Source organism: Aphelocoma coerulescens, chromosome 2, assembly GCF_041296385.1.
Source record: "Aphelocoma coerulescens isolate FSJ_1873_10779 chromosome 2, UR_Acoe_1.0, whole genome shotgun sequence".
NCBI classification, from domain to species: Eukaryota; Metazoa; Chordata; class Aves; order Passeriformes; family Corvidae; genus Aphelocoma; species Aphelocoma coerulescens.
This window is the reverse complement of record NC_091015.1, coordinates 95,085,700-95,096,503: the sequence shown is the minus strand read 5'-3', so window position 1 is coordinate 95,096,503 and position 10,804 is coordinate 95,085,700. Positions and strand designations below refer to the sequence as shown.

Sequence of the window (10,804 nt, the reverse complement as noted above, 5' to 3'; positions counted from 1 at the left end):
AGATAAAAGCAAAAAAAAAACTTTAAAAAATCCTCAAAACTGTTTTGAATCTCTCCCAAAGGAAAATTATATTGTTATTGTATCTGGCAAATACTAATGAAATCCCACTAACTTCAGCTTAGGCCCTGCATCAGCAAAGAATACATGACAGGACACCTGCCACCCCATCTCAGTTCTGCAATGGGCCACGTGTAGGTTTTGGCTCTGCGTCTGTTAAAAGGTTTTTCACACCAGACTTGAGCATAACAGGTCTTGGGCTAAATGTTAAGTACTAAGAGTAGAATTTACCCCTTTGCCTTTGGTATGGTAAATCTATGAATAGGAAACCATGCCCTGATTTTTCTCCCTTTCCTCTGCTCTAGAATCAGCAGAAACATTGTCACTGTCTGGAAAATAGGAGATCATATGTATGGATATGGGGATTTGTACTAATGCATCTATTTGTTATCAATTTGTAAATTAATAAACCTTTATAATTTTTTATCTAAAAGAACAATGTTTTAGAAATGTTTCTGACATCTTTTTGACAAGAAAAAGATGTTTTGTAATTTTTCATTGTTTAAGTTTTACTTATGGATCAAATTCTTCACTAGCATAAGAAGTGTGTATGGCTTCATTGTCTTCAATGCAGTCACATCTCTTCAGGTTATCAGCTAATTTGGGAGTCCGAAGTTAGAAATCAAAAGCTTGGTGGGCACCTGACTGAAAAAACTTTGCTCTCAAATTCTGAATCTCTCTCACTCATTTATAGCAGGACAAGGATTAGCACCTAATTGATAACAAATAATTCTTCTATTTAGAAATCCAAATAGCTTCAAAGTTTGGCTCCTTATTACAAGAGCTACAAAATAGATAAAATTCCTTTTAAAATTGATAAAACTATTTCTTCAAGGCTGTTCAGATAAGGAACTCTAACCTGTATGCTTTCCTTTTCAGACTGTGAATACCAGATTCAGAAACTAAGCTACTACAGTCCTTTTGAAAAAGAATCAAATATTGCAACCTTAAATTACTCAATAATCAACACACACCCCCCTGAATGGTTAGGTTGATTTTTTTTTTTTTTTTTTTTTTTTTTTAAATAAGGAAGCATCTAAGTAACCATGCTCACACAAAAATTTTGGATTAAAGTTAGTCAGCATTTGTCCAGAAGAAATTTGACCTGTCACGGACTTCCCTCCTTGCAACTTTCTATACAATATAACTCATGCTATGTTTTAATAATATATCAAAATGCACCCCATGAATCACTCGAAATACTTCTCCATTTATCCCTAATGTCAATTACAACCAGAAGCAGATTTAGGACCTTTTAGAATTCCAGGTGTAAACATGAAGAAGCCATTGTAAGGTCAAGATTTTCTTATCTTTCAGAATACAGCAAATTAATTATTTGCAAATCTTGGTTTATCATTTCATCTCCCAGCAAATTCAAAAGTAAACCTCCTTCTCAAGAAATGAATGCTTAGCATTTATACAGTGCTTCATCAATTGAAATAAAGCATGTGTAAGTATGTCTGTCCTCCTACAACCCTGTTCTCTTAGGATACTAAAAGATAGCAAGATAGGGCCACTGATGTGATTCAATGGAATGACCTAATCCAAGGCCAAAGACGAGCTATCCTTTTGTCTCTTCTATGTTTCTCGAGCTACGTATGTACTGACTTCTCTGGGACAAAATGTGCTCCACACTCAGCACAATAGAACCTCACTTAGGGTAAGGAAATGAAATCACAAATTTCTGGCTGGCATTTGTGGAGCCACTTTGGTCTTACACCAGCACACCTCAACTCAGAGCTGTCCTCCCATCTACAGAGAGCCCTACCTCTGGTGCTGCAAGGATTCCACAAACGTACACCAAAACTAGCTGCACATTTCCTGACAATTCGTAGTTGTAGCCATGCTGAGCAGACAGAAAGGTCCCTGAAGAAGCACTTCAGTCTTGAGTGCAGCCCACAAGGGCAGGTACACTTCCATGAAACCTCAAAGCAGAAAATAAGCACTCACAAAGTCTTGAGGGGAGGGGAAATAAACTTTCTACAAGGGACCTGGTGCTCTGCAGGTGCTTTTGCAAATATAAATGTGAGGGGAACATGCATTCCTCGGTGGTGGCAGCTCTGGGTTAACTGTGATAAACAAGCAAAGAGGTAAGCCCCAGCCTTACTTCCACAGCCACCTTGGGGAAACGCCTGACTGTGCAACCCCCACTTCTGTAAGCAGCCCCTCTGCAGGAAAGGGACCACTCACACTGGTCACTAGAGCAGCTGGCTCTAATGGAGTGCTTGTGTGTGAGCACGTCTCTCTTCGTGGTCTCTGACACGTCTCACTGGCTCCTCAGCACATAGCCTGCAGTTTTAGCAAACTAAGACTCCAAACCAACAACCAAAACCATAAAAGCTCAACCTGCTTTAAAACCTAAATTGAAGCAAAGCTCTTAAAATAGGTCCTACATTCAACCACCCAAGACACATAAAGAGAAGTTTAAGAAATAAATGAATAAAGGAAAAGGAGGTTGCAGCCTGAAAAACACGGTAAACTCCTATAGCCCTTAAGATACCTGACAGGAGAATTTGCACATTAAAAACAGGTTAGGAATGGCATCATCATGTATGTGTCATCAGTCTTTTGGGGTTTAAGCTTAGAGTTGCATCTGCCTGCAGATAGTACAGCTGCATTTCTAATTGCACCAGACGGTCTCAACCTAACAGAACCAAGCCTCTTGTATCCAAGGAAGTCAAGGAATATGGGGCAACAACCAAGAGGAGAGGTGAATAAAGGCACCTTTGTAAAAGGATTTAACTTTTAGCTTCATTTTAAACGGAAGAGCTAATATATATATAAACAGACTTGTAACTTCATGTAGAAATGTGCTAAATATGACTGAACATGCAACAGGAAGACTGTTAAACATGGAAAAAAGGTAATCTGTATTGTATAACCAATCTTCAAATACTTGAAGAAAACTGCTAGAATTCTACAAACTAGTTTTAATTAAAAGCATTCAATATCTCAGCAAGCAGCTGATAATTAGGTTTATTATTGTAATTTAATATGCTACACTTCACAATCTCTGTGAATGACTCTACTTTAGAACCATTTTAATTCTATTTTTAATTTCCGCCTCATCACACAGCTCAATGTAAATAATAACTACCAAGATGAGGGGTGGTCCTTTCTGAAAACTGAGAGTAGTAGTGAGCACTTCAATGTCCTCCCATTTCTGTACAAAAAACCAAACAAACATCTCCAAGTCTTTTAAAGGACTGCATTAAAACAGAAAAAAGGTTAAAACTAAGTGGATCAATTTCTTTCCCTTTGCATTAATTCTGTATTCAGCATTTTCTACATAGTCTAGGGAGATGTTTAGTTTATTCAGTCATTTCTCTATTCCTGCCTAGTGTAAATGCTGGTTAACTACACGAATTGACAATACAATTATGAGCATACAGTGAAATTTCAATGGAGAGCTCCTGTCTGCAAAATGAAGGAAGCACTGTAATTCAACACACAAGATTAAGAAAAGAACTCTGCTAACAGTGCAGATGTGAAACATTTAAATGTCTGGCACATGTAAAATTAATTTCCATGTTAGGGAACAATTGTGAGGGTGTAAAAAAAGTTGTCTCAAAGATCCTACATAATTCTCAGTTCTTTGGGAATTCTTTTTCACATCACTGACAAATGATAAAAAGCACATCTTGTATCATGTATGTATTTTCCATATGTGTCCTTCCTAGCATTTTCTGTGCTTGAGCTATATTTATGTAACAATTCATTGCTAAAGGAGATAATAAAAGAATCCATTCTTTTATTGACTTTATGTGCAAATTACTGGACTTGATATCATTGCAAATATGAAAAAGATTCTTCCTTCAAGTTTTTGAATTGCAACCAGAGTCACTATAAATAGTTTCCACAATATGAAAAAAATATGAAGGTAATTTTCTTAATTAAGGGCAAGTTTTAATAACTCATTAAACCCTGTCACCTTTATTCACTAAAAATCAAGCAGAAATGTGGAATAAATTCACCAGGACAAAGAAAATGTACACACTTCCATCTTATAAATAAACTGACTATAAAAGGTGAGGGGTGTAAATTAAGGCACTCAATCTAAGAACACAGCATATTCTCAAGTGGCCAAATAGTGCTCTTGTATATTCTTTCAGAGCTCTCACTCAACGGGAGGCAAACAGCAGATGAATTGTACTTTTTGTATCTATCTAGCTATTTATCTGATTTAAAAAGCGTAGGATGTCCTCACCACAGTGTATCTAAATATGCAACAGAGATAACATAAAAGCATCTCTTTATGTTGAGAATTGTTATTGCCAAGTATACTCTACAATATATCAGTAGTCAATTTGTCCAAATTATAGAAGGTTTCAGTAACTCTCCTTCATGATCACAGAATTGCTTCCTAATTTCCCTTCAAACTGTTCAGGCTGTTACAGACTATTAAATGACATTACCAGCCCAAATAAATATATTAGAGATTGGTGTGATTTTTTTTCCCCTTAAATAAACCTAAAAATAACTCCTAAAATTAAAAAAATTAGCAAGTTCCTCCAGACTATATATTTCAGTTAACTCACTCTGCTTTTGCAAATATTTTGGGTCCGATCCACTATGGTCAATTCCAGGTTTATACTACGATTGTTCTGCTGTTCTCACAAGCAGAAAAATGAAGCAAGTCAGTGGGGAATCTGATCTCTCTTACAGAGCAAGTTTCTCTTTCACCAAGAAAGCTAGAGCAAGTAGGATCAGAAGAAGAAATGTACATCTTTCACATGAAATAAGCAAAATAAGCAAGATAAGTGGACAGTTCCCATTGCTTAAAAAACATGGTGATTTCAGTGTGACTGCTCATCCAAGCCTGCAGTCTGACCGGCCTTTGGGAGCTTTATACAGGAAGCATGAGCGTGCTCCCAAACCTGCACGGTCCTATCCCCAGGAATTTGCAATGGTACAAACAAAGCTAAGAACATGCACGTGTCCTTTCAGAACTAGGACCTACTTTTGCAGCCACCACAGTGTTGGTAGTAACCTGCTTAGGGCAAAACCCCCTGCAATCTCTTCTTGTACACCAGCTTAAAGCATGGAGGAAGCTGTGTTCTGAAGGAGAAGGGTGAGGCAGAAGTTGTTGGGGTTTTAATAAAGATGCATTCCACCATACCTTAAGGGGTACACATAATTCTGTTTAAATTTAGGCAGCAAATGAAACTCTTGTTAACTGCAAGTTGTAGTTAGGTTTATGTATAGATTACAGACATAGGGACAAGAAGCCACAGTTGACCTCTGAAGCAGTGAGTTTCCCAGCTGAAGTCAGTCCACTTTTCTGGATAGCCATTGGAGAGAGAAAACTCCTGCAGCTACTTTGGATGAGTGGAAGGTATTTAAATTATCCTCCTGTTTTAAAAATGCCATAAAGCTGACAAGATTGAGGCTGTCTGCCTTGCTTCAGATGGCATTCACATGCATCTGTGAACACTCTTCCACTCCAGTGTTGGGGGGGAAAAAAAATCTTTGGATTATAGAAAAAATACCAGTGAGGAACAGATCTTTCCTCTTTTGACTCTTGCATTGAGTTGCATGCATTTTAAAAGATTTCCCAAAGAATCATAGTCCCAGAAAAACTGATGAGAGTCCTTATCTTCCATTTCTCAACTGGTATAATGTATTCCCAGTATTCTTCCTCTCTGAGTAATTTTATACTTGCTAGAAAAGTGGTGTTTGTCACTTGGGAGGGGAATTCCAGGGGAGCCAGCAGCGCATCCTGCCTTACTCTCATAAGGATGACAATATTTTCCAAATTTCCCATTATTGCTACACTAAATTTTACTATTTTACTATGGGTTTTTTTTTTTGGTCTAATTCTATTACTTTTAATAATAGTAGAAAGTAATGACTGGTCAAAATGTAATCAAGTACATATGTGAATCTTGACTAAAAAACAAAAATTACTATGGACCCAGCTCTTCTTGCACATAAAACAGGAGAAAAAAAAGTCCCAGAAGGCTTCAATGGAAGTTTTTCCTGACAAAGAGCCACACAATTAGGCTGTGATCCATGACTTTTGATATCCTCTGGACTTTTTAAGAGTACATCACCAAAAATGATCTGCCAGAACAGCATATGATTCATTATGCCCTTGTTTTCTGTTGCTGAAATACAGACTGGACCCATTTCCTTGTTTTCTGCAGAATTGTGGTGTTAGTGTAAGAAGTACCTAAGCTCAAATAAAATATGTCTGGAAATGTTTTTGGCTTCATTTTGGAGTTTTCCAGTTTTAATGATGAGAAAGAAGTTTTGCATTGTTGTAAAACTCTGTGGATTGGTTATCCAGTTACAGTTCTGCATTGCTATGCAGTGGAAGCGGCAAGCAGACCAGGTTTTTGGTATTAAGGTCCACAAGGGAAAGGAAAACTGCTGCAGTAATGCCGAGATGGAGGCTATTGCATTTTTTAATGGCACACTGCATGCAACACAAATGAGAAAGGTGTTGTTCATGTTTATACAGGGAAACAAGCAACAAGATCATTTCTGGAGGGAGTACTGGCAGCTGGGAGCTGGGGTGGAAAGTCAGAGGTATACGACAATCTTGTCTCTCTAATGCAACTCATGAGTATGGGACCTACTAAAAATGCACCAAGTCACTTTGGTCACTTGTAGTTAAGCAGCCACCCTGAGAAATACTCAGTTGGGATAAAGGACGCACATAGGATCAGCGCCTAAGCTTCTCCAGTTACTGGGAGCATGAAGGGCAAAGAGAAAAGAGTCCTCTGCCCTGTCTTCCCATCATTACATTGGCCCAGAGACATTAGTGATTCCTCTTCAAATCCTAGGGTCCATCACTCCTCCCTGACTGAATTAGGACAGTCAGTTCAATTTCACAGTATGCTTCTGTGTTCCTGTCATTTCCCCTGGAAGCCATATCCAGTAGGTAGAGGACTCTTGCAAGGATCAGTGCATTAGGTTTGAAATCCTGGGTGCTGTAGATGTCCAGCACTGGACTTCCATTGACTTTAGTCTGGCCAGTCTTCTCACTCAGTGGATACCTGATTTCTCCTTGGCTTTTATCTTAAATTTACCTTATAATTAGGTATATAATTTCTATTTCTATTTTTTTTTTCATAAACTTGCAGTATATCATGTTCTGAGTTTTACCTATTTTATCCCCCCCCCCCAAAAAAAAAAAAAGGAAAAAAGCACATGGATAGTCACCAATATTAAGATTTGTGAGAAAATCTTGAAAATCTTTAAGGCTGAAAGCAAGTCTGGGACAACAGAAACATGAACTACATAAAGTGCAGAGCTCTGCAGTATTTCGGACACTTCCCCCCCACAGTTCTGCTACAGACAGCTATCATAAGGACATGTACTGTTTTAAGAGTTCTTGGTCTTGCACATGGTCTGCACTTGGTTTCTCAGGTCCACAGGCTTCAGTTTCAAAGGCTTTGATACAGGAGTAAGGCATACAGCCATCAAACTAAAACTTGGTAGACTTTTGCTAAGTATTGAGGGGGTGGGAGCATAAGGCAGTCTAAGCAGTATGTCCAGTGCTTTTTACTCAGTTTTTTCACCAACACTTACGAGTTAAAATCAAAGCAGAGCATGCCAATATTAGAAAGAAATCTCTTCATGGGAGCAAAGAAACCTTTTAGAAAAGAGAAATAGTACCAACTACTGTATCTACTCTTATATTAACCCACAAACGGGGCATTTTCATGGTAACATGGACAAATCCATTCTCACTTTTTGGACTTACATTTTCCCTCAGTAGAGAAGAGAACAAAGAATAAACAAAGTTACCTAAGTGTAAAAATTTTGTTTGGAAAATTCAGAAGCTAAAGGCATCCCATCCTTCATTTTTCTACTTCACTAAGGCTTTAAACACCTTAAACTATGCAATTCACTAGCAAGGTGAGAGAGCAGTGCAACTAGCCACTCAGAACATGCCCCTGTTTAGCTGATTCAGAGAAAGTACTTCCAAGTACTTGAAAGGAATTTTAGTACTTATTTCTAAATGCAGTGTACTAATATTCTTTTTCTTTACATTTCAACGATAATTTACAATGTTTAATAGCAGTCATACTCCCTGGTACTGCAGCATGCATGTAAGTTACAACTGATGTGAGCAGTCAGCTGAAACTATCAAAGTGTGTCTTTTAGAAGATTTGGACCTTACAATGCATTACAGCTTTGAATTTAAAAACAAAATTATTAAAGTCTAGAAATGGGTTCTTAATGTGACTGCACAAAATACAATCAGGATTATATACCTGGTTTATTTAATTTGGGTAGGGTTTGGACATCTGGACAGTAAATGTATATCGATGTAACCTTGGTAGCATCCAGATATTGGAAAGTAAAATAAGTAGTCAAGAAGCTCTAAATCCTAATCTCCACACAAAGTCCTTGAAAACACTTCTTGCATGTACATGTGTAAGACTCAGTGAAAGGAAAAAAGAAGGAAAAGAAAAAGAAAGAAAGAAAAAGTAAAAAGAAACAGCATTCTATTCCTCTACAACAATTTACATAGTTTAAACCAATGGCCATACCAGTCTAAAAATTCTTGCATCCCACCAAACATCACTTTTTGAAGATAATTTGCAATCATACACTACAATATTTTCTGACACAGTATTAATAACTTTTAACAATTTTGGAAGCAGAATGCTTTGCACAATATCTGGCAGCGTTACCATACCTTCTAAACCAAGGTAGAAAAGTAATCCAAGAAGTAATCAGGTTTCTTGAAGCACAAAATTAAAAGTTTCCTTAGAACTGACTGCTGCAGTGGGAACGCATTTCTTCACACACAGAGTTTCTAACTAAGCGCATCTTCTTTAGCAACGACAACAGAGCGAAACCGTCCCTTCACAGAGAGGGTTACTTTGCGGAGCAGGGTGAAAAAAACTCTCCAGCTGTGACAGACTGTATGGCAAGGAGGAAAACTTCTGGTGCCACCGCTATTCGGAAGTCAGCAACTTCTCTAATGCCGTTCCCCTCAAGCGCACTGGGGCTGCTAATTTTACAATTTCCTAATAGTTTTTACGACCTCCGTACCTGCCTCCCCTCTGCAAACTACGGGCGCAAGCACTTGGAACGCGGGCTTTGAATGAACTGAAGTGCTGTAGCTGACTCGAGGAGAGACCAATCCGCATTTGAATCAATGAACACCCCTTCTCGGGCAGCTCCTTATGGCTACTCATCTCTGAAATTTTAAGGAAGCACTCTAAAACGCCTGGATTACACCCGAGCTGTATGTTTTAAATGTTTTAAATTTTAAAAAATAAAATAAAATAAAAAAGCGTGTGGGACGGAGAGAAGGGGAAGAAAGGGATGGGATTGGATGGGATGGGATGACCGGGATCCGCAGTCTCCCACTTAACGCGCCCGGCAACTTCTCCGCGGCAGCACCGGCTCCGCACGGCCCCTCCTCACCCGCGCACCTCAGTCGCCCGGGGCTGACCCCCCGCTCGCCCCGGGGGCTGGGGCTGGTGCCCGCCCGGGACCCCCCGCCCCGCGGTACCTGCTACGCCGGGGCCGGGGCGGGCGGCAGCTGTCGCGGCGCGGCTGGCGCCGCTCCATGTGCCGGAGCTGCCCCGCGGGCGGCGGCTCCGCGCCCGGTCCCTCCCCCGCCGCTCCCGCTCGCCCGCCCGCCCTCCGCCCCGCGCGGCCGCCGCCCGCTCCGCACCCGCGCACGCTCCCGCCCCACCGGTGCCGGTGTCTGGGGCGGCGGCGGGCGAGCGGCGGCCCCCGGGGCGGAGGAGCATTTACCTGCCGAGGTACCTGTTACCGGGGCGCCCCGCTGGCTGCGCGCAGCTGGAAGCGCGGGAGAGGGGCCAGGCTCCGCGCCGCCCCACGGGCGCTCCCGGGGCCGGGCTCATACGGTGCCGGGACTCGGGTGTCGCCGCACGGCAGGCAGCGACCAGGCCCAGCGATACGGCCGGGAGTCACAGGCCGTCAGCTGCAGACATCCACCTGTAACGCTCCAGAGCTAAGGGGTCAGATCATCCTGCTTTACTTCAACCAAGTCTTTCGCATCCCGTGCAAAACGCGTCCCGCGCTTTTTATGCACTTGAATTTAAGCGCCGGACCAGAACTTAAGTTACTTACGTAGAATCGGTGGCAGAGACAGTCACTGAAATCCAGACCTTATGCTTCAGTCCGGAGGGCATGGCAAACCTGGTGGAAATTACTCATGCTTAAGAATTAAGCACGTTTACACTCTGTGGAGGATCAAGATCTCATTTTTTTGCTGTGCTTCAGTTCCTCATCCTCGAGATGTGGATAACAAATACTTCCTATCTCACACCCTATCTTTATCTTTGCTCTCATATGACAAAAGTTTAGGGATAGCTTTATGTATGTGTATAATCTCATGGACTTAAACTGGACTTAATTCAGAGGAAAAAAGTTAAACTTGTACGCATTGGAAAGATCAGGAGCTTAGAATGCAAGCTCTTTGAAACAGAAACTGTTTACTACTTCCTAAAAGTTTGTACTATAGAACAAAATAAGGTCTCCGAGGGTAAGTTGGGGTTTTTTTTAGAACAGAAATGGCAAGACTGTACCTGGGGATTTATTTCAGGCACTCCATCCCTCAGAGAAGCTCTGCAGATGTGACTGCTGTGTGCTTCACCGACTGGGATAGTATCTGGGTATACATGGTGCTTCTCAATTTTTTGATTTTTCACACTGCACCTTTAAAGAGATTCAGAACCCTCATTTTATTGTAACTTTTAAATAGACTTTATGGATCTGATAGGGTTGAAACTCAGAGGCAAATTCTCCTCAT

The 10,804-nt window shown here is 40.7% G+C and overlaps 1 protein-coding gene across 9 annotated transcripts in view; it reads right to left on the bottom strand.

Moving 5' to 3' along the window:
- IKZF1 (IKAROS family zinc finger 1) overlaps positions 1–9,608 on the bottom strand; it is a 67,267-nt gene extending 57,659 nt beyond the window's left edge. For 6 of the 9 annotated variants that reach the window (XM_069004096.1, XM_069004099.1, XM_069004100.1 and 3 more), the window contains exon 1: positions 8,711–8,957. The gene's annotated coding sequence lies outside the window, so the exon portion shown is untranslated. Of the gene's footprint in view, positions 1–8,710; positions 8,958–9,455; positions 9,510–9,535 lie in introns of those variants that run through there. The other 3 variants (XM_069004104.1, XM_069004097.1, XM_069004098.1) reach the window with 2 other exon arrangements.
- Positions 9,609–10,804: the final 1,196 nt, after the last annotated feature.